The 25780-nt window shown below is 54.0% G+C and overlaps 1 protein-coding gene across 3 annotated transcripts in view; it reads right to left on the bottom strand.

The window, feature by feature from the left end:
• TEAD3 (TEA domain transcription factor 3) overlaps positions 1–25780 on the bottom strand; it is a 61565-nt gene that overhangs the window by 35446 nt on the left and 339 nt on the right. The gene's annotated exons all lie outside the window — the stretch shown is intronic.

The raw sequence follows: 25780 nt of genomic DNA, 5'->3' as shown, positions 1-25780 counted from the left end.
GGCACAGAGTGCTCGCGGGGGGCCCTCTGGGGAAGCTCTGCTCCCCAGACAGGTTCTGCCAGACAGGCCTCAAACCCGCGCCTGCGACTTTACCTCCCCTCCCGCTCCCCCTTCCCTGCCCAGCTCCCGGGGCAGGCTGGCTCTTGTGCAATGTTTGGCGGCAGCTGCTGCTGGTGGGGAGCTGAGAACAAGAGGTGTCTCCTTCAGCCCAGCTTCCCGGACGGGCTGAGAGAGATCTCCAGTGCAGACATCTCCTTTTAAAGGAACTGCAGCCAGCGCCTGGTTCAAGTGCGCAGGGACTTTTTTTTTTTTTTTTAAGTAACTTTTTTTCTCTCTCTCTCTCTCTCTCTCTCCCCCCCCAAGCTCTGTGATGTCACCCACTCTCTGGCGCTGCTTCCCCCCCCACCCCCCACTGCTCTCCCCCCCACCCCCCCCTTCTTTGGGAGCAGTGTGGCCAAATAAGGAGAACAGAATTGGAGCAGTTAGCCAAAGAGTTGGGGGGAGGGATGGAGAGGGAGGCTGCTGCGGCTGTTGTCTGGCTTCCCGGTTCCCCGCACGCATGCACGCCGGCTGGCAGTGCTGTCATGGGATCGGGCTGGGATTTTTAGGGTGGCGGGGTGGGGTGAACATGTGACCCCCACACTTAGGTGGGATGCGCCCTCCCCTGGAGAGGCACCTTGGCCACTGACACAGACAGAACGAGTCTCCTCAACAGCCTTTGCTGAGAGCCTGCTGGCTTTTAGCTCCAACTTTAGAGGCTCCTGCACTAAGCACCAGAGGTCCCAGGTTCGAGGCCGCCTGCGGGGGGTTATGCACAGGTACGGGCAAGAGCTTGTTACGGGTGCCTGTCAGGTCCGAGGGACGAGGGCTGTTAGCTAAGGAGGAACAAGGTGAAGGAGTCACTGCTGCGGGAGGCAAAGGGGCTAAACAACAGCAGGGTAACTGCTGCATGCTGGCCCGGACGCAGCAGAACTTCCTCCTCTTGGAGCGCATGGAAGGAATATCGCAGCCAGCACCTTATCCTGCTGAAAGGAAGGGAACTTTCCCCCTGGAGACACCAGGCCTTCCTCCACCCCACAGGACATTGTGCAGCTACAACCGTGGCACACAACAGCAAGGGGCTCTCCTGCAGCTTCCTGGGAGACTACAGGAGAACGCCCCAGGAGGGTCCTACAAGTGAGGAAGCGAGAGATTTGGAAAGAATCTGAACCCTCCTGCTTCCTGGCATGGCCACGAACTACTGGTTGAACCTCTCTAACCTGAAACTCTCTTCTCCGGCAACTTCCATCACCTGGCATGATGTTAGTTAGCCAGATGACCACTTATCGTGGGTGTGGCTGAGTTTCCTGCAGTCCCATAAAGTTTGTTTCCAGACACCAGTCCTGGCTCTCAGTGTCCTGTACTGTTACTGAGCTGTAATTTACCCCCAAATGTCTCTAAGAGCCCAGTAAACCGTGGAAGGGTTGGTGACGTGCTAGACAATATGGACTTTCCATGGTCCAGCAAATCCTCTCATTGGGCACTGACCAGGTCCCAAGGATGCCGGACAAGAGGTTCAACCTGTACCGCTGGTCAGGGGGATGCTGTAACTAAAGGACCTTCCTCTAAAGCAGCTGGGCCTGGCCTCTCTTGGGAGACAAGATCCTGGGCTGAATAGATCCCTGGTCTGATCTGGCTGGCAAACCCTGTGCCCCCAGGAAATCCCACCCAGGAGGCCATAACCAGGGGCTGAGAGTCAAGTCCGGAGCAGCCATTACTGTTAATATTACAGTAGATGCACACGGCCCCAAGCAGGATGGGAACCCGGTGGTGCTGTATGAACACCCATGCAGACATCGGACCCATATGTGAGAAGCTCCTGCCCATGTCTCCCCTCACAGCTGAACTGGTATCCACAGGTATCGCCTCCTGTTGCCCCCACTCGTGGGAAAACCGCCGTAAACACCCTGAGCTTTCCTGCCCCTCAGGGGCAGACACAGACTGAGGATTTGGGGCTGCAGGGCGGAGAAGACAGTGCAGGACTGTGTTCTCCCCATTCCCTGCCCCACCTGGCTGGGGACGCAGTGGGGAAGGTCCAACCCAGCCAAGGTGCGAGCAGCAGCCCCTGGGAACACCGTGCCCTGCCAAGCGAGAAATTCCATTTCCTGGAGGGAGGGTGCAGGCGAGCAGCGAGTCAGGACTTTGACGTAAAGTGCGAGAGCTGATGACTCGGAGGCTCCACCCAGCCCTTGCAAAACAGCCAGCACAATAACAGTTGGGAAACCAACCATGCCGGGCTTTCGTTCGAGGTGTGGGGCTGCCTAACCTGCTCCGGGTGGGGGAGAGAGGCTGGAGCGAAACATGTCTCCTTCCTTCCTTCCTTCCTCCACACCAGCCTGTCCTCGTGGCAAGCAGAGGGACTCCTTCCCCCCAGATCAGGACCGCAGCCCACTCCTCTTGGAGTTCCAGGAAGCCACCACGTTGGGCAGATCCCTCGGGTGAGCTCCACAGTAATGACAGAGCCTCGCGGGATCCAACTCCACCCCCACAGCGTGGAGGGCCATCTCCACCCCCGCCACGTGGCCAGAGGTTGGCCGACCTTTGCAAGCAAGCTCTCCCGAGGGCACCAGGGGCTGTCACACAAGGGGCGCGGGTCACAATCTCCCTCCAGGGGCAGAAAGGTCTCCTGTTTGCCCAAGACCTCCTCCTGAGCACGAACGCCCCCGTTTCTCAGACAGGCCCCTCCAACGGCGACCTCTTTCCTGCTGCTCCTCCAGGCTTGTCTTGGAGTGCACACGAGAGGGTGACCTCACCCCTCAGAAGGGAGAAGGGACCTTCCCCAGAACCAGCTTCCCAGGGGGGTGCCCACTCTCCCGGGAGCTTCAGTAAGTTACAGCACAGGCCACGAGAGCTCCCTACTTCTACCAGTCTCGGAGCCTCACAGGGCTCTCGCTATCCACGTTCCTCCTTCCTACCACCTCTCTTCTGCTGCTTCCCCTGTCTTCCCCTCCCTCCCCGAACCTTCAGGCGCTACCAAACATCCCCCTTAAAACACAGACACTGGGCCAAGGGCTTAAGTAAGGGGGAGTCGGGGAAGGCTGAGGAGCATAACTCCCCCATCCCCTCACTGACTATGGAGCACCTCTCTGCTTAGCCTACTTGAATCGCTGCCTTGGGCTGGGTATCTCCAGTGGGGTGAGGCCAAGTTGCGTCGCACCACCTGCGGAGTCTGACACTGGCCTGGCACAACCAGCCCATCGCGGAGGGATTCCCCTGGCAGCACAGAGCCAGGAAAACACTGCTCCCCACTGCTGGTGTCAGCGGAGCAGGGATAGGGGATGTGGCCGAAGGAGCGCGGCCTAGATAAGCCAGCCATCAGCTGTGGGGCCAGCCTTGTGCTCCACACACCCAGGGAGCGTCGGAGCAGCTCTAATAAAGACCACATCAGGATTTGGAGGAGGGATATGGGTGGTGGGGGCGGGGGAGGCCTTTAAGGCCGTTGTAGGTCATGCACACCCCCCTCCTGACTGCATTCTCTGCAGAACAGCTGTCCCCGCCGGCCCCCGGACCTGTGGGGGGGAGCACCCAGGACTGGAAAAGCAAGAATGCTGCAAGTCAAAGCTGGTATGCCAGTGATGCCAGCACTTTACATGGGCCCTGTGGGGGAGGAGGGGGGCAGATTTCTAACCCGCTATATCTAGTTCACGCCTATCCCAGTCTCTCTCCCCTGAATATTATATTCTAAGAGCTTATTTTCTTCTCTGCCTTCATCTCCCTGGGGCTCCACACCTGTTCTCACAGCTGCTTCTTAAAAAGCCAGGTAAAGATACAGACACTATAGTCAGTGGCACTGCAGCTTCCACCCCCAAACACCAAGCCCCTATCAGCGCATGGGAGCCAATGCAAGCGGAGCTGGTGGGTGCCAGTCTCTTACCTGCGGCCTCCATGGATACAGCAGTGGAGGGAGGGAATGCTTGACTTTGGGAGACAGCACAAGGGGAATGGTGACACCCGGAGAGTGTGCGGGACAGACAGCAGGGTGACTGTAACGGAGACAAGGTTTGCTTTGCAAGAGGAAAACCAGGCCTGTCTGGAGACGGACGGGACCGACCCATGCGGGCCGTCCAAGGGCAAGCTCCGGCAACACAAGAGATGCTGTATCACATATTAAAGCAATGATGCTTTTCATCTCAGGTTGCTTAGGAGCCAGAGGCTGGGAGGGAGATACAGGTGCAGATGAGAACGTGAGCATGTGTTATGGAGCCAGGCCCTTAGCAGGTACCTACTGATGCAGGTCCAGTGACTTCACAGACCTACATGGATTTCCACCAGTTCAGGTCTGACCTCAGGAAACAGGTGCGGCTGGGGTGTTTCCTGATGGTGGTGTCATCGTCCGCCAGCTTTACAGAGAGGGGAGGCGGAGAAAGGCACAAAGGCCAGCGTTCGAGCAGCTGAGATGCAGAAAGATGGAGGGTGAAAAATTCCTGGATAAGGCTGGAAGCTAGGAGAGTCTGTAACACGTAACAAGACAAGGGCTGCCACGGATGGGCCGGCATACCCGTTTGCAAGCAAGGGCAAGCTCACAACACGATACAGAATGAGATGATCTCGCAAATTCACATTTCACTTTTAAGCTTGGCACCCATTGCCGGGGGGTGTCAATAAGGCCAAGACTACAATAGGGTTCTAAAAAGAAACAGCAATTTCTGGGGCACAGGTCCATCAATGGCTATTAGAAAAGATGGCCCGGGATGTGAGCTCCTGTTCTGAATATCCCTGCCCTCCGTTTGCCAGAAGTAGAGGACGGACAACAGGAGATCAATCACGACAATTGCCCTGCTCTGTTCATTCCCTATGGGGCACCTGGCATTGGCCACTGCCAGGAGACAGGGCTAGATGGCCCATGGGTCTGACCCAGTGCGGCCGTTCTTATGTTAAGCTGGGTCTTCTGACACATGCTCAGGTTTGTTCTAAATCACACTAGAGACCCTCCTCCACACCCCCTCCTTGCCCCAGAAGCTGCAGACACTAGAGCCAGACACAGGCCATGGCAGTTCCCACCTAGTGGCCAGTAGTGGCTGGCTCCTGATTCTCCAGCATTTTGTCCAGCTGCTTTTCACCATCACGAGCGCTGGCGTAGTCATCCCTTCTCCACGGATGCTGTTCCACCTCCTGACGCAGATCGCAGCCAGGCAGGCTGTCCGGACAGCCTACGCTCGCCTCTCCTTATTTCCAGCTTCTCGCTCCCCTCTCAACGACCCATGGCTGTCCTTGGGGATTACACCCTGCAGACACTTTAGAAAAGGTACCTGAAGCCCGTTCCTCATTGCTCCCTTGAGCTGTGCAGTAAACACTCCCGAAAGGATCCTGCCAGGCCCTGTGTCGCTGGCACTGCCCTTCTCAACAGGGACACCAGGGCTGAGGTCTCACATTCCTCATCGCCTACTGTCTTACTGCAGCAAAACTGGAAGAATTCCCACCTGGAGCTCAGGTGAGAGGAGAAGGTTCCTGCATTTGGGAATTAACTAGGAGCAAGAGAAGCACTGGGAAGCACTCTAGCTCCCACCCTGGTCAAGGATCTCCCCAGCTCTGGGCCATGGCACTGGGGCACAATCAGGAGAGCACCTCCTGTTGCTGGGGAGAGAAGGGAAGCAGGGTGGGGTGCGGATGTATCGGGGAAGTGCGGGAAGCAGGATCTGCTTCAGAAGAGTTGGGAAGGCTGACGGGGCTGGGAAGGCACAGCTGGAAGTCAAGGGAGGTGTGCACCCACCAGGCTGGCCGATGTGGGGTCAGTCCTTGCTGGGCCCACAGGGGATCTCTTCTTTCCTCCCCACCCCCACTCTAAAGAGGATAAAAGTTCAGAGACAAGCCCAGGCAGGAGGCTGCTGGCTAGGAGCTAGCCCAGCCAGCTGCACCTCTCACCTGAAAGACAAAAAGTTTCAGCTTACAGCCTGGGCGTGACCTCCCCCAGTGCAGAATCTGCTCTGGCAGACAAGAAAGCTGGGGGGGGGAAGGAATCCAAGGTAGCACGTTCCACTCCGAGTCCCCCTGCCGAACTCTCGGGCGAGAGCTCACACCGGCAGGAGGGGAAGAAGGAGAAGAAGGGAGAGAGTCCTTCCAAAGCAGCAGCCCTGCCCTTAGAGAAGGTCTCACTCGGTCACTCCCCCAGCACAAAGGGGACCCTGGCAACAGGGTGGGGAGGGAAGGAGCAAAGGAAAGTAACTGGCTCCCCCGCTCTGCTCAGGACCAGTTCACACAGCTCTGCCATCCAAGCACAGGGCACCACGTGCACCCACCCTAGGCCGGCTGGAAGCACAGGTTGGCGCCCACTGGGCCCTTCCGGAGCAGAGTTTCATGCTGCTCACACAAGGTTATGCCTGGAGAGGATTGTCCCAACACTCACCATGGTGCTGGGCTGACCACTCTTCTCCCCAGAAGAGGCTGCATTTTGGGGCTGCGCGTACATGGCGGTATGACCCCGAGGGATCCTGGAGGACCAGAGACACCACAGAGATGCTAACGGACGTTAAGTGAAACAGGCTAGATGGGGTCAGCCCTCACAGCAACCCACGGAGTGGGAGGAAAGCAACAGAGATGGAAGAGAAGCCCCAGACACTACCACGACAGGTGAAACGGTAGGACAGGCCTGGCCTGATGAGACAGCACATGACTACACTCACACACCTGTGCAAGGGGCTGTACAAAGGGCCAGAGACGGTTACTGGCACCTTCAAGATGGTGAAGAGACTCGCCTCGCTCCCCCACCTCGCCCAGGGGTTCCTCGTTCCCAGCCCCCCCAGGACAATCCAAGGCTGAGGCCAGCATTTGGCTACCAGACCCTCCGGAGGCTCCACAGCAAGGCGAGCTCCCACCGCCTGCTCCCTCGGGCTGCGGCCCCGTCTGAGGGGCGATGGCATTGTGTGTATTTATAGCACAGGGGGCGGGATGGGATTTGATTGCCAAGTTCAAGTCTCCAAAGCAGGAACAGCCTGCTGGGCTGGCAAGGCTCCCTGCCAGAGGGGCCAGCCAGAGAGGATCCCAGCGAAAGGACGGGAGAGAAGCCTGGGATGGAGCAGAAATCCAGAGGGGGACAGCACAGAACCACCATCCGGACCCAACACCCCAGGACATCGGGGTTTTAGCAGGTCACACGGAGAGCTGCTGGTGCTAGCTCCCCAGCCAAACCATAGGCCCAAGGGGAGGTTCTCATGGAACACACCCAAGCAAGTCATCCTGGGGTGCACATTGCGTGGGAAGGGTTTGAGAACGCCTGCCCAGACCTCCCACTTCCTTGGCAGCGGGCTCGGAGGGGGCCGGCAGCCCTTACAGAAGCCCTTGGGGCTCACCCTCAAGCCAAGACGCAGAGCACCTCGTTGCCGGAAGCAGCCTCATGTGGCAGAGTTTGTGTGGCCACCGCAGGCTGTGGGGCCGTCAGAGGTGCCCGGCCCGACATTTGCGTACGTCAAATGTCTCCCTGAGCAGAGCTGCTGAAGCCATTTGGGAACAGGAGGAAGCAGCCGAGTGATCACTGGGCCCCTGCCACGCACAGAGCTCCTGTCCCATCAGATGCCCTCCATGAGTCTCCACCGGAGAGCAGGGCCCCAACAGAGGTGCAAAGATGGCCTGGCTGGGGGAAGCAGCGAGGCAGAGCAGGGGCCTCTGGAAAGTCAGACTGAAGTCTCTCTGTGCCTTGGCGTAGGCAGCCCAGACTGTCCCCTGGCTCTTCAGGGAGCTGGGTGATAGACAGAGCGGGTAGCAGCCACACCTACCGGTGCAATTAACTGAATCTTGAGGGGGTGCCCCTCACCCAATTGTGGGACTTTGCCTCACTGGTGCTCAAATGCCAGGAGCACTTATCCAGAGACCCAGCAAAATGGAGGCACTGCCCCTTCCATCAGGAGCCCCCGACAATTCCTGCAAAAGCCGCACTATGAACCCCAGCAACCTGACTGCGGTGACACGAACGACACCAGCCCATTGCCCCGAACGCCCTGTCTCTTTCTTCCCTTCCTCTCCGGAGGGCTGCAGTGCAGCGTTGCTGTGTGCTGCCAGACAGCTGCCGCATTCCACCCCAGAGGCGGCTGCAGTTCAGGTACGCCAAGATACACGCCGCTCGAAGAGGACTTTGGGGTCTTTTGAGACAGACCGCACTACTGGAATTCAGAGCCATGGGTGGGGGGTGCGAACATTTCCCTTCCAGTACGGCGTGTCCGCATGCTGGCCCCAAGCCACAGAGCAGCTCCTCAGCCTCTCCTTGTGTGTTACAGCCTGAGCCAAGAGAAAGCACAGCCCCAAAAGCAGGTTCTGAACTCCAGCAGGAGGAAACAATTTGCAAGCACGCAGAGGCCTTCTTTAATATGCTTCTAATTTCTGGAAGGAGAACGCTCGCCGGGGGCGTTCTCCATGATGCTGCTTCCCCGCCTCCCCTGGCTTTTCCACGTTTGTTTTGTCTACATGTTAATACCTTTTATCCGACAGGGAAGGAAACAGGAGGGAGGAAGATGGGGCAGGGAAGCTAGGCTGCCACCTGCAAAGCCTCCGGAAGCTGGGTGGCAGCGCAGCTCGGAAGGGTGGGAAGGTGCAGTGGTTTCCAGGGAATGCCCAGACACGCAGTGCTCTGTCCTGCAGGGTGGAAGGGAGCAAGGTGGTGGCCACGAACGGACGGTGCTCGTAAAATCTTCTGTGGTGAGGGACTGGCCTCAGAAATCCAAACAGCACAGGGAATGACGTGCCAGCGGCTCTGGTTCTTCACCGTCTCTCAGGCCCGTGGGCCCTGATGCTCTTTGCAGGGCCCACAATAGCCCACAGCAGTGTGACAACCACAGTCAACACCAGTCGGATGGGGGACTTGGCCTTCTTGACCCCCAGCATCCACACCAGCAGCTGACGCAGATGGGCCAGGCCCCACAAGTCCTGCTTCCCAAAGCTGCTCCAGAGCCCAGCTGCACTGTCCCATGGTGGTGGGTCGGAATCCCAGTGATTTTGCCTCTTCCTAAAGACAGAGCATGCAGCATTGCTCCAGCCTAGGGAGTTCAGATCCTCACCTACAGTGACTGGACCACGTGGCTAGGTCTGACCAGGAAATCTTCACCCAGCAGTCACAACCTCAGCCTGCAGCCCTATCACCAGGGCTTCTAACCTCACCAGTGCAGGCCAGGGGATGCCCAGGTGGGAGAGTGCCAAGGAAGCCACAGATGCCGCAGGCAGGGTTAGTGGCTCAGTGGGGCACGAGGAGGTACAGTAAACCCTCAAAACACATGGCTTCGAGTTGTGCGTAATTTCCTTTAACATAAGTGAAGCACAACTTGAAGCTGCTCTGCAGCTGTGGGCAGATAGGCAGGCTAAGAGCCCCTTCTCCCTGCCTTCCTCTAGCGGCATGTGGCTGGGGGAAGGCAGGGACAAGGAGGTAGGAAACTGACCAGCCCTAATGGACTAGTCAGTTTCTGGATCCCGAAAGCACTGGGGAGCTGGAAACCAGGCAGCAGCCTGCCTTGGTCACTTTCCCAGCTCTTCAAGGGGAGGAGTGCCTGGAGCCAGGCTGCCGCCTGGTTCCCAGCTCCCTGCTGCTTGCCAGACTGGAAAACTGAACAATTTGTGGCTGGTCACTTTCCCAGGTCACCCAAGGGGTTGGGAGAGGGAAACCAGGCTGTCCCCTGGTTCCTGGCTCCCCTCCATTCTGGAAGCCAGGAAACTGACCAGCCCTGGTGGGCTGGTCAGTTTCCCTGCTCCAGCAAGCCATGGGGAGCTAAGAACCAGGCTGTAGCCTAATTTCCATCTCCCCGCTGACTTGCATGAAAATGTGAGTTACGCCACAGTTGCAGGAATGCAACCCCCATGTAACTCGAGGGTTTACTGCACCTGCCTTTCAAAATCCCAGTCAGGAAAAATCCCACTGCAGTTTTCCGAAAAATGAGGATGTTAATGTGGTGTCCTGGCCATGCTGCAGGTTGAGTGACCACATTCTGCAGACTCTAACCAATCCACCCCCCACCCCCTACAGGCTTCTACAGGTGAAGTTCCTGTTCGTTACTTGCTGGAAAACACTCTCACATGCTCCACCCCAGAAGTGATCGCCTTTCAGCTAGGACTTAAGTGATCTCTGAAGAGCAGTACGGGGTTCTGGGAGGTGGAAAATGTTGTATTAACAGCAGGGCACTCCAACAAGGTGTTTCCAGCAACCCAGCTTCCACACAAGGACCAAACCCCAGAGGCTCAGAGGTTGCGGTCTTTTTTCTAAACCGTTACTGAACTGCAAGGTCCTTTGCTATTCCAGGATTCCCATTGCTCAGAAGCAGACATCACTTCAGAGTGGATCTGTGACAATCCCACCTGCCGAAGACATTTAGAAATCCAAGCCACTGGTGCATCTCATATAATAGGCTCTGCAAAGCCAAAGCTTCAGAGAGAAGTAGAGCTCAGCAACAAGCCAGGTAGTGAGTGCCTGTCTCTTTTGCCTGCCCCTGACTGGATCCATTCTCCCTTCCCGTGTTCCCATCACATCCCATCATTCAGACAGACGGGAATGGATGCCAAAGGGCCCCTGATGGTTCAGACTCGGAAGTCCTGGGACTTTCCCAACCCCCCACTTCTGCTCCCTTGCGAGACAGCCTGAGTAATTTCCTTTCCTCTATCACTTCCTGTCTTTTCCGGCCTGGCGTGGCACTCAGGAAGCAATCGGAGCAAGGAAACCACAGGAGGCCACGTGGCTGGAAGGCCACGAGGGATGCAGCTCTGCTGGATAGCGTCTAGTGAAATGACAGCAAATTGGAAGAGGGCCTGGGTCTCTCAGGCAACCACCAAGTCCATCCCATCCCCCTTAGCCACTTGTGTCTCCAGATGCGCTGCTCAACTCCTACCTACCCGTAACAAACAAGGACACGGCTCCGAGCACCTAGGCAATGACTCAGCCTTCAGCCCGTGCATGGCGAGGCAACTGGCCACCGACCCGACCCTAACAAAGCTACTCTTTTCCTCCCCAGCCACCCACCAAGAAACCTTCCTGTCCAACCCCAGCCTTCCCCTACCTGTGCTCTGCCTAGTGACGACCCACAGCCTGAGGGGGCAGGCACGGCCCCCTCAGAGACCAATCGCAACTGTGCCCAATTTGCCAGCTGGGGCCACTCCCCAAGTCTCTCGAAGCACTTTATAGAGAGGGATAGAAGTACTAGTCTCTCCGTTATATGTGGGGGGGAAACTGAGGCACAGATCCAGGAAAGGGCACCTCGTACGGCCAGAAACAGGGCCCCCGTACCTTGCGCAGTGGGCCATTCCTCCCTTGCTACGCACCAATCTTCTTCTCACCTCGGAGACAGTACGAAGGGGGTTGCGAACCTCCACAAACAAGACCTTTCGCGCCTCTTCTCTTTCTCCGTTCCCATTTCACCACAGGACGGTCGGAGGAGGAGGCAGACCCAGCCTGGACTCTCCATAACCCTCCTCCTCCCACCGCTCTCCAAAAAAGCCCCTTTCCTCAAGGAAGATGCCACACGTGTAGCACTGCCCGTGTTTCTCATGTTCTCCCACCATTAGCTTACTGGCTGCCGCATCATCCCAGCCTCACTCCTCCCAGCCAACCACTTCTGCGTCCGTCAGAGACGCCAGGGAACCGTGGCTCAGAAGGAACAGGGTTTGGGCCCTTTCGCTCAAGCCCAGTACCTCTCATCACCTCAAGAAATGCATCTTGAACTGGGTCAAACCCTGCAGGGCTCTTAGACCGCTCAGGTCAACAGGGATTTGACTGGGGAAGAACTGAGCCAGGACTGCAGCCTCCAGCCGGGTATTTTTAAAGCAAAGCAGATGTTTCTTCAAGCCTTGCTGCTGGCAGGGCAGCCATCTTGGTTCAAATACAATCATATAACCTGGCAACAGAAGACCCCACTTGCTTCGCATCCTGCTTAGCCAGGAAAGGAACTTCACTGGTTCCCATTTACATATTTCCTGGATTATTAAACTAGTTGGAAATTAAGCCTTCGAGTAGTCTCCACCACAGGCATTGTCACAAAGGTGACCACCATCTTATTTACACAGCACCTTGGGGCACAAAAGACTCTACAAACTGTAGACCAGTTCCTAAGAGACCTGACATTCCCAGTGGATCATCTGCCGGGCGTTACTGGGCTCCCTTGCTCTCAGGAATCAAGCTCCTACCTACCAGAGTTATTTTACCCATCCCTGAAATGCAGCCACCTCTGGAACACATCAGCAGCTGAACAGTGCACTGTTAGGACAGAAAGTTTCCAGTTGAAACTGCCAGGGGAATGAACTCGACCGGATGTAATCTGACCAGTAGCATGCTGAGAAATATTATTACAAACTAAACCTTTCTTTGCAAATGTAAGTCTCTGTTTGCTGACGGGGAGAAGCAACTCTGGCCTAGTCAGCTTTAGACCCTGCCGATGCAAGCAGAGAAAGTGGCTTTGAGTGTTTGAATTCCTGGCACTCAGAGGCAAAGACAACTCCACGGAGATCCCATTGGCTTTAACTGTCTGAGACTCAAGGAGAGAAACCATCTCTGTTGAAAGTGTTCAGGCAATTCGCTCAGCAAGCGCAGGGCTTGGCCAAAGTGATTAACCATGCATTCCAGCCTGAAAAGCTAGCTTTAGGGGCTGGCTGTCCTTGGTAAGATGGACAAAGTCGACTCCACAGACACAAAACCAACAGCCACTGGATACTTTGCTAAGACCAGAGGCTGGAATTCAGAAGAAAAAGCAAATACAAAAATCATTCTCCTAGGATGAGAGAGAGACGGGCATGTACAGCTATCCCAGATGTTCTTAGTATGACAGACGTAGACCAGCTCGGCGTTCTCTGGCCAGCTCATTTCAGGGCAAGGAACTCCATGCGTCCATATGAAGGGCTGTCCATGGTGCCGCTGAACCCAGCTATGACTTTTGCCCTAAGGCTTAATGTCCCATTGGGGAGTCCCATTCCTCCAGCCCACTCTGGCCCTTGCATCTTCTCTCCCGCTGTCCTGACGCCCACAACGGTTTCCCCTCTCTTTGTCCAAACCCTCCTCCTCCTCCCAGACTCGCATTTGGGACTTTTCCTACCCCACAACTGCCCACAATCTCCCATGCCTCACGACGGCTCCAAGCTTACCAGCCTGCTCCCCCGCCCCAGGCCCAGCCTACAAACAGCACTGTACTGACTCAGCGAAGGGTGTCTTGTTAAACCAGGGGGGCTAAATCAGTGCCAGCTCCCCGGTGGGCTCTCAAACCAGCCTGGAAATGGCCTAATGTAAATTTCCTTCCTGAGTGACAAGGCCTCAGATCTGCAGGGCAGGGAAAGTGTCTTGCCCGCGTTGCGCAGACGCACGGGCTGTGTGGATCCGGACAATCTCCAAAGAAGGGCCATAAGGCGCCTCTAACCCCTGTGCAAACAGGAAGGTTCCAGTTCTTTCACACCCACTCCCTTGGCCCAAGGTGCCCCTCCCTCCACCCTTGGGTAACTCACTCCTTGTCAGGGAAGCAGCTGCAATCGCTGCCTTCACCCTGTGCCTACGGGGACACAGCTGCCCCTGAGACACCAGCACTGACTCAGAGCATCTGGGAGCAGCACCTTACCAGACCAGCGTCATCGCCATTGGCCCACACAGGCCAGCCCAGCTCTGGTGGGCGGGGGATGGCCTTCACACCTGGCCAAAGACAGGGAAAAAGCCATTCAGGCGGGCAGAAGCCAAGGGCACCCCGTGATGACAAGTCACTTTCCTCTGACTTGGTACCCTGGCAGCCTCACTCTATGCAGGAGGCATCATGGCCTAAACGTGTCCCTGCGCCCTCCAAGAAGGGGGCTTCACCGTCTCACACACGCGCAGAGACCATCATGGGAGTATGGATGTCATGTGCCACCCGCCGTACGTGCAGGAAGCAGGCCCTGGAGGGCCCACCAGTGCACTGTGCAATTCGTATGCTCGGGCTAAACGGATGATCCATGAATGGCCACTGAAACGCTGCACAGGGCGCACTCTGCAGAGGAGCCGGAGAGGAAACGCACGAGAACCGGTATCCGCACCAGGAGGCAGCTAATTCAGAAGAAGGGAGTCCTGCAGGGGCACGTCTTTCCCTCCAGCCCAGAGCCTGGAACGTGTTCACCTCGACTGACAGCCGGAGGGCTGGCTTGGGGTCATTCCTACTGCCTCTGCCCGCTTGGCATTTAGCTTTCTGAGCTGGAATATCCAGACCCCTTAGCGCCAGAATGTCATATCCCAGCTGAGTCAGCCAACACAGCCCGACAACTTCTTCCTGGAGTCCTCGGGGGTGGCGGAAGAAGTAGGGGTCGGGCAGTGCGGGGGGGGGTCTAGCACAGAGCTAGGGAGGGCTCAGGCCCTGCGTAAACTCATGGAGACAAGAGTGGAACTCGGAGGGGCTGCAGCAGTCATGGCAGCATCCGGGCTTGGGTCCGGAAGCAGGTAGGAGCTGCTGGGACCCCACCCTGAAGCCAGCTGTCATCCCCACTCCTTCTCCACCACCTCACAGGGAGCTTCTGCCTCCCCTCTAAGTTAAGAGCCATGTGGCTTCCCATGTAGCAAGGGCTGATCTGCCGAGCAGGGACACTAGAGCATGTTAAACAACAGCAAGAAGTCTTGTGGCACCTTCTAGACTAACAGATATTTTGGAGCGTGAGCTTTGGTGGGCAAAGACCCGCTTCACCAGATGCATGAGTGGCGGGGGTGGGCGTGGTTTCAGAGGGGTATTTAAAGAGCATCTTGTCACTCCGAAGTCTCTGGCACGATTTACCCAGCCCTGTCCTGGAAGGCTGATACTCTCCCCCCACACAAGCTGCACTGCAGGGGTACTCTGTGCACACAGTTTATTAAGCTCTTGGCATCCTCCAGCAGGAGCCCCATGTACATTATTTCTGTGTTTCTAAAACTGGACAGAAATGCTCTTACCATTGGTTAGCCCGCAGGAGCGACTGGGCCCCAGCTGAGGTCAGTGTTCCTTAAAAGCTGATCGCTGGGGCAGCCACCCAGAAGAGATTCACGAGCCCCACCCCCCCCCCAGCTGATTAGCACAGCGCCTACCGCCGGCAGCGTGCGTTTCTGTCAGTGGTACGCAGCCGCACACGCCTGGGTGCTCAAAACAAAATCTATTCTGCCCACGGCTGGAAATAATTAGAAGGAACACCGTCAAGGGCCCACTGCGTGTGATGCTGGCTCCATACGGCGAGAGGCTTCTAGAGAGACAAGCCAAGGGAAGCAGTAGCACCTGCATTCGGCAGCTGGGGTACCAGGGCCCAGTAAGACCAAGAGACTTGCTCATCACCACCCAGGGGAAACCCGGCAGAGCTGCAAAGCGAGTGCGATCTCCAGAGACCCAGCCCATTACCACTTGTCTTGCTCTTCCAAGTGATTCCCACTCAACGTGGGAGAACTTAGCTCAGTCGCTTCTAGGCTCAGAGCCGTGAGCGGTGAGAATTTCTGCAGCTTTACCATACAGGAGGAAGCCACTAAGTACGTCCTAATTATCAGGGCCGCTGCTGAAATAAAGGCGGCATTAGGCACTCAGACCTGCAAGCATCTAGCGACTGCAACCATTATGAAACCAAGAGCTGTCTCTCTTGCCGATTCCACTGCACTGACCACAAGAGCAGGGTACCCCTGGGGTCCTGGCCCGCTCCTGGGTTGACTCATGACCTCCTGGCCAGCTAACTCCCCCGTCACACTTCCCGCCCAAAGAGTTAGCCTTTGCTGCTCTGTGCTGTTAAAACAGCTGCTGAGGTGGCCGTGTTGCAGTGGTGGGTGAAGAACCTCCTGCATATAGAGAATGCAAGTTGCTAAAAATATTTAAGGCATTATTATTAATAGAGAAGCAGTTCCAAAAGAGAGCACAGCCCAGTACTTACACTGACTGTAATCCAGCACATCAGTCCCGCACTCCCTGCAGCTCTCCCACAATCATCCAGCCAACCCAGTAATCACAGACGCTCTACCCTTACCACCACAATCCTCTCCCTCTGTGCCCTACCAGGCCAGCTTCCCCATCTGCAGGGAGTGGGCAAGCCAGAGATGGGCTGACCTCTCTGGTGGGGCTGCAAGTTGGGGAAGCCATAGTTTAAGTCTCAGGTGAGTGGTGAGGAAGAAATGGCCAACATGTCTTGCTGGCTTTTCAGTATGGCCAATCTGGATGGGTTCTGGAGGGAGTCCTAGGAGGAGCATCTGTCAGGGTGAAGACCACAGCATAGACACAGAGGGAAGTCAAAAAGGCTATTTAGCCTCAGGCTGCCCAGTTCTCTGGGGATTGTGTCTCAGAAGCAGGGGAGATGGGGGGCAAGGATTCAGAACCAAGGGCGTACATGCAGTGTCCTGGACATGGGCTGTGTAGTGCCCAGATCTTCCCACTAATAACACGAATGCTGGGCGTAACTACAAAACAAGGACAGTTGCCTAAATGTCAACAATATGAGCTCCCTGCCTCTGGGGAATGGGGAGAAATGGCTGGCGAGCTGGCATGAGAATTCCAGCCCATCCTCCACTGACTCAGAGTTGCTCCAAGTTTATAGGCTCAGAACATCTTCTGGGGAAATTAGCAACTCTTGTGAACAGCTGGATCTAATTTTACAAGGAGCTAGGAAGAGACAGTCATGAAGAAATAACGCTTAGCGTGCCAATCCAAGGATCTCAAAGCACTTTCGAAACTGCTACATTTCACTACAATCCAAACAGGTAGGGGTTATTAGGCCTATTTCACAGAAGTGGAAACTGAGGCACAGAGAGATTAAGCTACTTGTCCAAGGCCAGGTAGAAAGTCTATACCAGTGGTTTTCAATCTGTGGACGCTGGGGGCAGAGGTCTGGAGACAATGCCTAAGGGGCCAATGAAAGGTTATCACCACAGAAATGTGGGTTTCAACCTGTGCCTTACAGACCCCTGGGTGCCAGCAGACCATGTCTAAGATTTCCAAAGGGGGTCGCACCGCCATTTACAATTAAGGGGTCCGCAAATGAAGAAAAGATTGAAAACCACTGATCTCCCCCAAAGCTGACAAAAGACCCCCACAGTCCCTACTCCTAGATGGCTACACACATGGTGTCTCACGGATGTTTAACTGAGGACATCAAGGGAAATCAATCCAAATTAACTAAAGGTATGAACTGGAAGTGGCTTAGTTAAACTGCATGAAACACCCCTGTGTGAACACCTTCATTCAGAATTAAAGTGGCCTTAATTTGTTTTAGCTTAATTCACTTAGTCCTGGTCTACACTTCACATTTCGGTCCACCTCTTCATCAAGGACTCTGAAAAACTCACACCCCTGAGGGCTACAGATATGACAGCTCAACTCCCAGGTTAGATACAGCTAAGTTGAGAGAAGAATGCCTGTGTTGCCCTAGCTATCCTTGTTCAGGGAGGTGCAGTTCCGTCTTCCAACCCCTTAGCTTGCGCCTACACTACAGGGTTACGACAGCGTAACTACAGTACTGCAGCTATTCTATGATGAGTAGATGCAGCCTTCCAAACTAAACTAAACTAAACTAAACTAAACTGAATTAAGGCCACTTTAACTGTGATTTACAGAGTGTACATAGGTATATAATGTGGTTTAATTTAGCCACTTCAAATTCACAGCCTAACTTAATTTAGATTGACTTTCCTGGATGTTCCCCGCCAAGCGACGCCTGGGATAACTAATGGGACCTCTACAAGTTAGGACTGACCTCTCACTAGAAATGGGTCACAAGTGGAGTCCATATCTGACATTCCTCCTCGTGTTTCGATCTGGGGCTCTGATTCCCTCCCCTTCCGTATATGTTTTAATCACTTCTGATAATCGCACACTATAAACTGTTCCTCCTGCTTGTCTCTACACAGTTCCGCTGCCCCCAACCCCACCCGAAGATGCTGGGACTTTTGCCGACAAACTTTGTGTTCTGCACAGCTTTTGTGTTCCGAACGGGGCATTTTTCACACTGCTTGTGTCTGATCGCTTAGAGCCACACAAAAATATTCACCGAGCACAATTTTTCTCTCCTCTTGACATGTCTCGCTACAGACAGGCACTCAGATCACCTTAACCAGCCCAATAATTAGACCAACTGGGCTGATTGCTGGGGACCAGATCCCACTGATCTACTTCATGACTTTAACCTGTAGATACCTGCAATGCTTAATGCACAATACAGTCTTCAGCTACAGTGGTTTACACACAGGAGGGGCGATTTGCTGCTCCAGCTTTCCCAGCATGTGACCTTCTGCTATGCTATCCAGGCTGCTAGAAGGGCTGGGATCTCATGTTCATTATAGTTCCGCAACACTTTTAATGCTGCCAATAACTGTGTTTATTTCATACGCTGCTTTTGGCCCTGTGCTTACAACACGGGGACCGAGGGCTGGGCAACAGTCATAGATCTGACACAGACTCCATATGTGTCCTTGGAAAAACCACTTGTGTTCTCTGTGTCTCAGATCCCCATCTGTGAAATGGGAACAACATGCCATCTTGCCTCCCACCCTTTGTCTATCCTGCCTAGTCAGTCAGTCAGTTTTACGAGCAAGTACTGTCTCTCACTACATGTGTACAACCCCGCTAGGACAATGGGGCCCTGGGTCTTGGCTCAGGCTTGCAGGTGCTACTCTAATAACTTTTAACACATGGTATCCCGCAGCACAAGGTGTCCTACACCTGTGGCTCTCCAGCTTTCAAGACCACTGTAACTCTTCCAGGATCCTGACTGTCTCACATACCCCCTGGTTTCATCTCACGACTTGCTTACAAAATCAGACATGAAAATACAGAAGCGTCACAGCCCCACAAGCACTGAAAAATTGCTGACTTCCTCTTACACCATGTAATTATAAAATAAATCCACCGGGACATAAATACTAGCGCAATATAAACAAGTCGTTATCTGTAGGAAATTTTAGTTGTACTGACTTTGTTAGTGCTTTTTGTGCAGCCTGTTGAAAACCTAGGCAAATATCAGGAGGAGCCGATGTACTCCCCTGAAAGCTTCTGTGTACCCCAGAGATTCACATAGCCCTGGTTGAGAACAAAGGTCCTAGAGTCTTGAAGCTTCAGGACAGCTGTTAAACCAGGCCGATTTGTGCCCAGAGATGGGCCTGTTAAGGAGGTTTGCTCTGTCTAGCTTTAAACCACTGGGCAGTAAATCTTCACTTGATTACTGCAGTCAAGGAGATCCCAGAGTGCTTTACCACTGTCCCAGTGCAGCATTGCTGAAATGCGGCCACCTCAGGGGCAGGGTGGGGCACGGAGTGGGACACTGCACGACAAGAAAAACGGGGGACCATTTAGTAGAGGACGCTGGGCCAATGAGAACTTCCATATCCACAGCTAGCAGACAGGACCTCAGGCCTCGGCACTTACATACCTTTCAAGCTCTAACTCCGATTAATTTCAATAGGCGTTAAGGCACTTTTGAAGGTCTGGGCCACAGCATAGGTCTCACGCAGCTCTAACCATGGGAAACAGTATGACCTCTAATTAACTAAGTAATGTCACTTGGAAGAATGAAGGGTTCAAGTGATCCAAACTGGGATCGGAACTCATGTTTCCAGGAGGCCCCCGCAGTCCAGACCCAGAGTTAAGCCCCGCCGGCCACTCAAGGAACAGTAAAGACACCGCCTGGCTGCTGCGTGAGAACAAAGGCAGCTGCGCAGGAGAGGCACAAGGCTGCTCCAAGGACACTGAGGCTCTGGTACGGCCCAGGTGCCATTTTGGATGCACTTTTCCGAGGAGCGAATGCTCATGGCCCCTCTCGAAAGCTCAGGAGCTTTGCTTGACTCCCAGCCCAAGGGAAGCACAGACCAGGCGCACGCATGGATTTACAGAGGGGAGGAACGTGGCATTTTCCTGTTCAAAACCAGGCACCCAGGTCTCACCAAAACGGCAGGAGGGAGAATCCAAAATGGCAGCACCGCTCTGCTGCCTGCCAGCAGGGGGTCGCACAGGGCTGCACAAGTACCAGTGAGTGAGGCCGGTATCAGCCCCATTTTACAGGGGGAGAAACTGAGGCACAAAGGGGTTTAAATGACTTGCCCAAATCCAAACAGAACCCAGCTCTTCCCTGCTGCACCGAAGAGGCTATCGTTCCACGTGTGGGTTACGGCCCCAGTGACAACAGCCTAGGATCCTCACCCATCATTTACTTCCCACACTCAGTCCAAAAAGTTTCATAAGCCAACACTGACACGTGACAGAGAAACACTGAGTGCTCACATGCTTCAGGCACCTTCCAGTCCCTCAGCCGTACCAGCATCTGGGATAATCAAGCCTCAGGAAAGGTGCGAGTCCCATTACAAAGGGAAGTTTTGCACCTTCTGCCTAATAAGCCTGGATCTGGACACTAGGGATGTTAAAACAGTTAACCAGTTAATTGTTCTAACTCAGGACCTGCTGCCCAACCCTGCCATGGCCCACATGCACCCAGGGCTGCTCCGGTCTGGCGTGGCTGGCTGTTGCGGAGTTCACCCACAAGGGCTGGTTATCCCATAAGCCTCCTCCACACCTGTACCCTTACTGGTTAAACATATAGCATCCCTACTGGACACCCTCACTGAATCATACCTCATAAAATAAAGGCACAAATCCAGGCCTGAGAGAGCAGCACAACTCACATGAGAACATAGCGATCCCTTGGCATAACTAGCCGCGTCTGGCAAGTCAAGTTGCCGGGCTCTACATGGTAGCGGTCAGTAATTCAGCACAATATGTGGGGAAAGCACCAGGGTGTGCTTGGAGTGGTTAGAGTCTACCGCATAGTGAAGGCATTCAGGGGATTAAAGACTATGTGGTCAGTCAACCAGATGTCCTTCAGACCAATCTCCTCCCAGCAGGGACTGACTCTTACGGACCAATGCTTAGCTCTCCTTAAAGCTAGTATGAGTGTTATCATTGGGTTCAGACTCAAAACACGTTGTTTTTTTTTTATTCAAAGGAACTTCTTTGAGACTTTTATTCAAAGGAACTTCAACCCATCTCTTTGCAGATGGGACCATCTTTTTGCTCAGTGTTTGTACGCCTCGCACAATATGGTCCTGTTTTATGACTGCGGCTCTTTGGTGCTACCATTACATAAACAGCAAACAACAATCATGGTATCAGGGCCCAGGTACAGAAGGGCAGATCTTAGGGGCTCAAGTCCCCTTGGTGTTATTCCTCCAGTGCTCCAAATGCCCCTCACCTCTCATATTGGTGGGACTAATTAAGAGGAGGAAATGAACAGGGAATAGGATAGAGGTCTATAACATCATGACTGGTGTGGAAAAAGTGAATAAGGAAGTTATGTATTTGTTCCTGTAACACAAGAACTAGGGGGTCACCCAATGAAATTAACAGGCAGCAGGTTTAAAATTAACACAAGGATGTTTTTCCTCATGCAGCACAAAGTCGTCCTGTGGAACTCCTCAACACAGGATGTTGCAAAGACCAGGACTTTAACAGTGTTCAAAAAGAACTAGAAAAATTCATGCAGATAAAGTCAATCACTGGCTGTTAGCCAGGATGGGTAGGAACGGTGTCCCTGGCCTGTCTGCCAGAGCCTGGGAATGGGCGACAGGGGAGGGATCACTTCATGATTCCTTCTTCTGTTCACTCCCTCTGGGGCACCTGGCATTGGTCGCTGTCTGAAGACAGGATGCTGGGCTAGATGGGCCTTTGGGCTGAGCCAGTCTGGCAGTTCTTATGTAAGAGACACATATAGCTCAGCCTCTCCTCTTCGTAACAGCTCTGTCTATAAACTATGCTATCACAAGGGATTGCCTGCAGCTGGTCTCGTGTTGTGTGTGTGTGTGTTTGACAGGAGTTGCGTGGTTACTTAATTTTTAATGCATTAATTATAGTTGATTGCCCACTTCCACTCCCACCTCCCAGGAAGCACAGCTTTAACCTGTTGGCTGGGACTCATCTTTTCCTCCATTGTGTTGCTCACCTGGCAGCTTGCACCATCCCCTGCTGTCACCAGAGTGTCACAGACTCAATCAGGCTTTCTGCTGCACCTCTTTCTTACTGGGTCTCCCTTGGCCTCGTGTAACTGGTAGAAGCAGCACCAGTTTCTGGCAGTCACCTGGAGGTGGTACCACTGCCTGTTCTGCACTGCTGATGGTCAGTGGAAGGGTGGGAAGCCAGAAGATAAGCTCTGTACCTCTGATGGTGGGAGGATATGACAGGTTGCTTTTGGGCTCACCACTATGAAGCGGGGAAAGGTAGTAAGTGAGGTATGGGGGCGGGAGGAGAGGAGAGAATCTGTCTGTATCTTTCTCCACTGTGGCTTCCTCACCTGGCAGCACCTGTGCCAAGCCCCTCCTTTTCCTCCCCTGCATGCTCAGCTAGCCACAGACATTCAATATTTCCGCAAAGACATGCCAGGTATTTGCAAGTAACCCGGCACGTGCAGAGCCGAATTCGCAGAGTCTAGTGCCAGGCACACTAGAAACACCCAGGACAGACCCAGCAGTTAACCCCCTCTCCTCCCACTTGTTTGAGTTATTTTTATTACAGGTGTGTTCTATGCCATCCTGGCAGCCCTGGCCAACAGCGTACTCCGTCCACAGAGCAGGTACAGTATGGGCAACAGCAGAAGGAGCTATACACGCACGCAAATCTTGAGCCCCAAAGACCCTAGAAAATATTTAGTCTCCATGGCACGTCAAGTCTTTGGGCTCGCTGCTCCAACTGCGAGCAGCACGCCCCATTCCCTGCCAGATGTACTAATGGACCCTGTTCTGCGAGCACCTAAGACTCATCAAACTCATTTCACTAAGGCCACCCGATTGCTCTCAGATGCAGGCAAGGTGTCATTCCCTGCCAGCTTGGCTGGATTCAGTTAAAGGACATGCAGGCCCAGGGATCTGAATCCCAATATACCGAGGTCCTGAACTAATTCTCCTTTGTGTTCATTCCCCCTCCCCCTTGCAAAGCTAAGCATATCAACAAGAAGGCCTGGTCAAACCTTGATCTCTTCTATGATCTGATCAACATTCTCCACAGGGCCAGGTCCGGCTCCAGAGTTTTCATAGCATGAAGAGTGATGCTATGAGACAGTGGTTTCCTTGAAAGCACTTTGGTATGAAAACTGCCAGACTGAACAACACCTGCCCTTAGCAGTGAGACAAAGTTATAGACAGATACAAGTACACCCATTCTTATCTTTACCTAGTATTTAAATTACACTGTGCGACTACTGACATATAGCTTGGTGCTTTTTTCGTGCCGGTACTGCGTACTGGCAGCTCCAGCTCCGGGATCCCTGGCTGGGTGGCAGAGGGGACCCTGGCAGTCCCAGCTACAGGAACCCTGGCTAGGTATTGGCTCCTATTTTTTAGCAAACAAATCACTGCTATATCTACTCTATTCTATCGATTCTTCCAGAGGTGAGTTAAACTCCAGCTGCTGTAGGGTTACTGATCATTACATGTGCTTGGAGATTCTTCTTAAGGCTATCTTTATTACAGTTTATTAACGTTTATCCATTCTAAGGGCTTAGAAAGCACAGACTGGTGTGTGGTTAAGGTCCAGGCCCAGACATTAGACCTGGGTCCAATTCACAGCAGCCTATGACCTCTTTGGTGATCTTGGGTAGACACTTCCTCCTTTCTGCATCTCTCTTTACCCGTCTGCAAAATGGGGGTCATGACAGCAGCCTGCCTGCCTAGAAGGCAGAAGAACCCATGGAGAGAAGTGTGAACTGTCACAACAGGGTTTGTATAGGGGGAGAAACAACACAAACACATTTAAATGGCCCCTGGAGACAAGAACAGAAGGTGGGAGAACTCAGGATATCACTCAGCAGCAAAAAGCATGACCCGTCTCCAGCTTTCTAGAGAGGCATTCCCTGCATGGTACAAGTGCCTGCGTGTCTGGGCCTGCTCGACTGGCAATACGTCCCCACAGAGCTGGGACCGGTTATCTAGAGAGGCAGCAAGCTGGCTGTGAGGTCTCCCCGAAAAGCAGCACCTCCCTCAGCCCCTACTGAAGCGTACCTCCTTAGAGCACCCGACGCTGGCCCACTCACAAACACTCCCCCCCCCACACACAAGCAGGGGGTAGCAGGGCCGGGAAGTGGCTCTGTTGCAGCATTAAAATCCCTGACTCATGACACACGTTTCCGCACGGCTGGGCAGCAAGATGGGGGCCAGGGCCGTGGCCGCTTGCCTCCAAAATATCCCATTTTCAGAGTCCCTTTTCTAAGGGAGGAACAAACAGCCGCAGCCCTGCCCCCCAGCCCCACCACCTATGTCCCACTGCTCTTATTTATGATAGACAAAAGGAAGTCCCACTGGGACCTCACACTTTTCTTCCTTGCCCTCTGTGCTCGCCATTTCCCTGTTTGTTAATTAATTAGCGCTTTGGGTCAGCTGCCCAGAACTAATCAATCCAAACTGGATGTTCTGGGGAGGAGGGATTTTATTTTTGACAAGCAGCACAGGGCACCTCCAAAGCCACATTTCTGAAAATCTCCCTTCACTTTCCTCCCCCCGACACCACCCTCCCACTATTGATTTTCATACCTGAATTCAAAATGACACCCACTGCATCCTTCAGAAGGGCTTTACCCCTCTGGATATGCAACCTAGCTTACACACAAAGTTAACCCAAGCCTGCAGGTTCCTTACACAAACAAGCATGTTATTTTGGGGAGTCACATAACTTTGTTTTGTTCGAGGTACCCCTCCCCCAAAGAAGCCGGCGCATGAAAAATATTGTAAACATGAGGCCTGGCTGAAAATTATGCACCTAATTAATGACTCATTAGTAAGGTGATTGTGTGACAAGGAAGTGTGTAACATGCAGCCAGCAGATTATCTTCCAGCGTATTTGTGACTTGGATGTATTGTTCATGCATACACACAATACAGGTTTCCAAAAAAACACATGATGCCCTCTGAAGTCAGAAAGGGAAGTCTTTATAGTTGGGGGGGCTACTGCAGCAAGCCAGAGGGAAAAGGATGCAGTTTATATAACATTGGATTGGCCCTTCGCATGCTATCAATGGATCATACATTGCGCGCAAGGCCTCTTTGTAACTGTACATCCAGCAAGCACACGGTCAAAGCCCCTAGATGCAAAGCAGAAGCAAAAAATATAAATCCAAAGCGATCACAGGCCATTGGACTTCAAAACTTAAACTGGAGCAAGAGGCGGGCACAGGGCAGAAAACGAACCTTCCCAGACTACCCTGCAGGGAGCGATTGGATGTTTTGAAACTGAAAACTGTTGAATTATTTTTCGGGGGTGGAGTGAACGAGAATCCCAGGATTAAAAGAAGTAATAATAAATCCACGAACCAGAGGGAAAATGAGCCCCTCCAGGCGAGGGTAAACACAGAGAAGGAGGCGGCGGAGGGGGATATGGATACAATATCCTTCCACAACCAAAGGACTGCAACCAGCTATCCCAGCTAACACACAGGGAAACCCACACCCCCTAACCTGCGGCGGGGGGGGGGGGGGCTCAAACCTGGGGGGAGGGGCTGGGGGCAGTTCCACCCCCACATCCTCTCTAGTGTTCCAAAGGGGCTGATCCCTTCCCAGGCCAGGGCAGGCCCCCCACCCCCACCCGCTCTAGCTCCCCGGCAGAGTGGGAACGGCTGCGCCAGGCAGCTGCAGTTTCGGGGAAGGGCTGGCGGGGGGGGAAGGGGGCTGTTCCCCCAAAGTTATTTCAGGACGGGACCCCCCCACCAGGGCAGCCCAGCCCAAGCCCAAACCCAGCCCAGCCCGCTGGGGAGAGGGGCTGGCGGAGCGCCCTCCCACACTGAAGAATCAGCTGGGGGACGCGTGGAAGGGGGGATCCCCTCCCCACGACCGGGATCAGCGGCGGGGGAGCCCCTCCCCAGCCAGAGGGATCAG

Source organism: Carettochelys insculpta, chromosome 26, assembly GCF_033958435.1.
Source record: "Carettochelys insculpta isolate YL-2023 chromosome 26, ASM3395843v1, whole genome shotgun sequence".
Lineage (NCBI taxonomy): Eukaryota > Metazoa > Chordata > Testudines > Carettochelyidae > Carettochelys > Carettochelys insculpta.
This window is presented reverse-complemented; position numbering and strand designations above follow the sequence as displayed.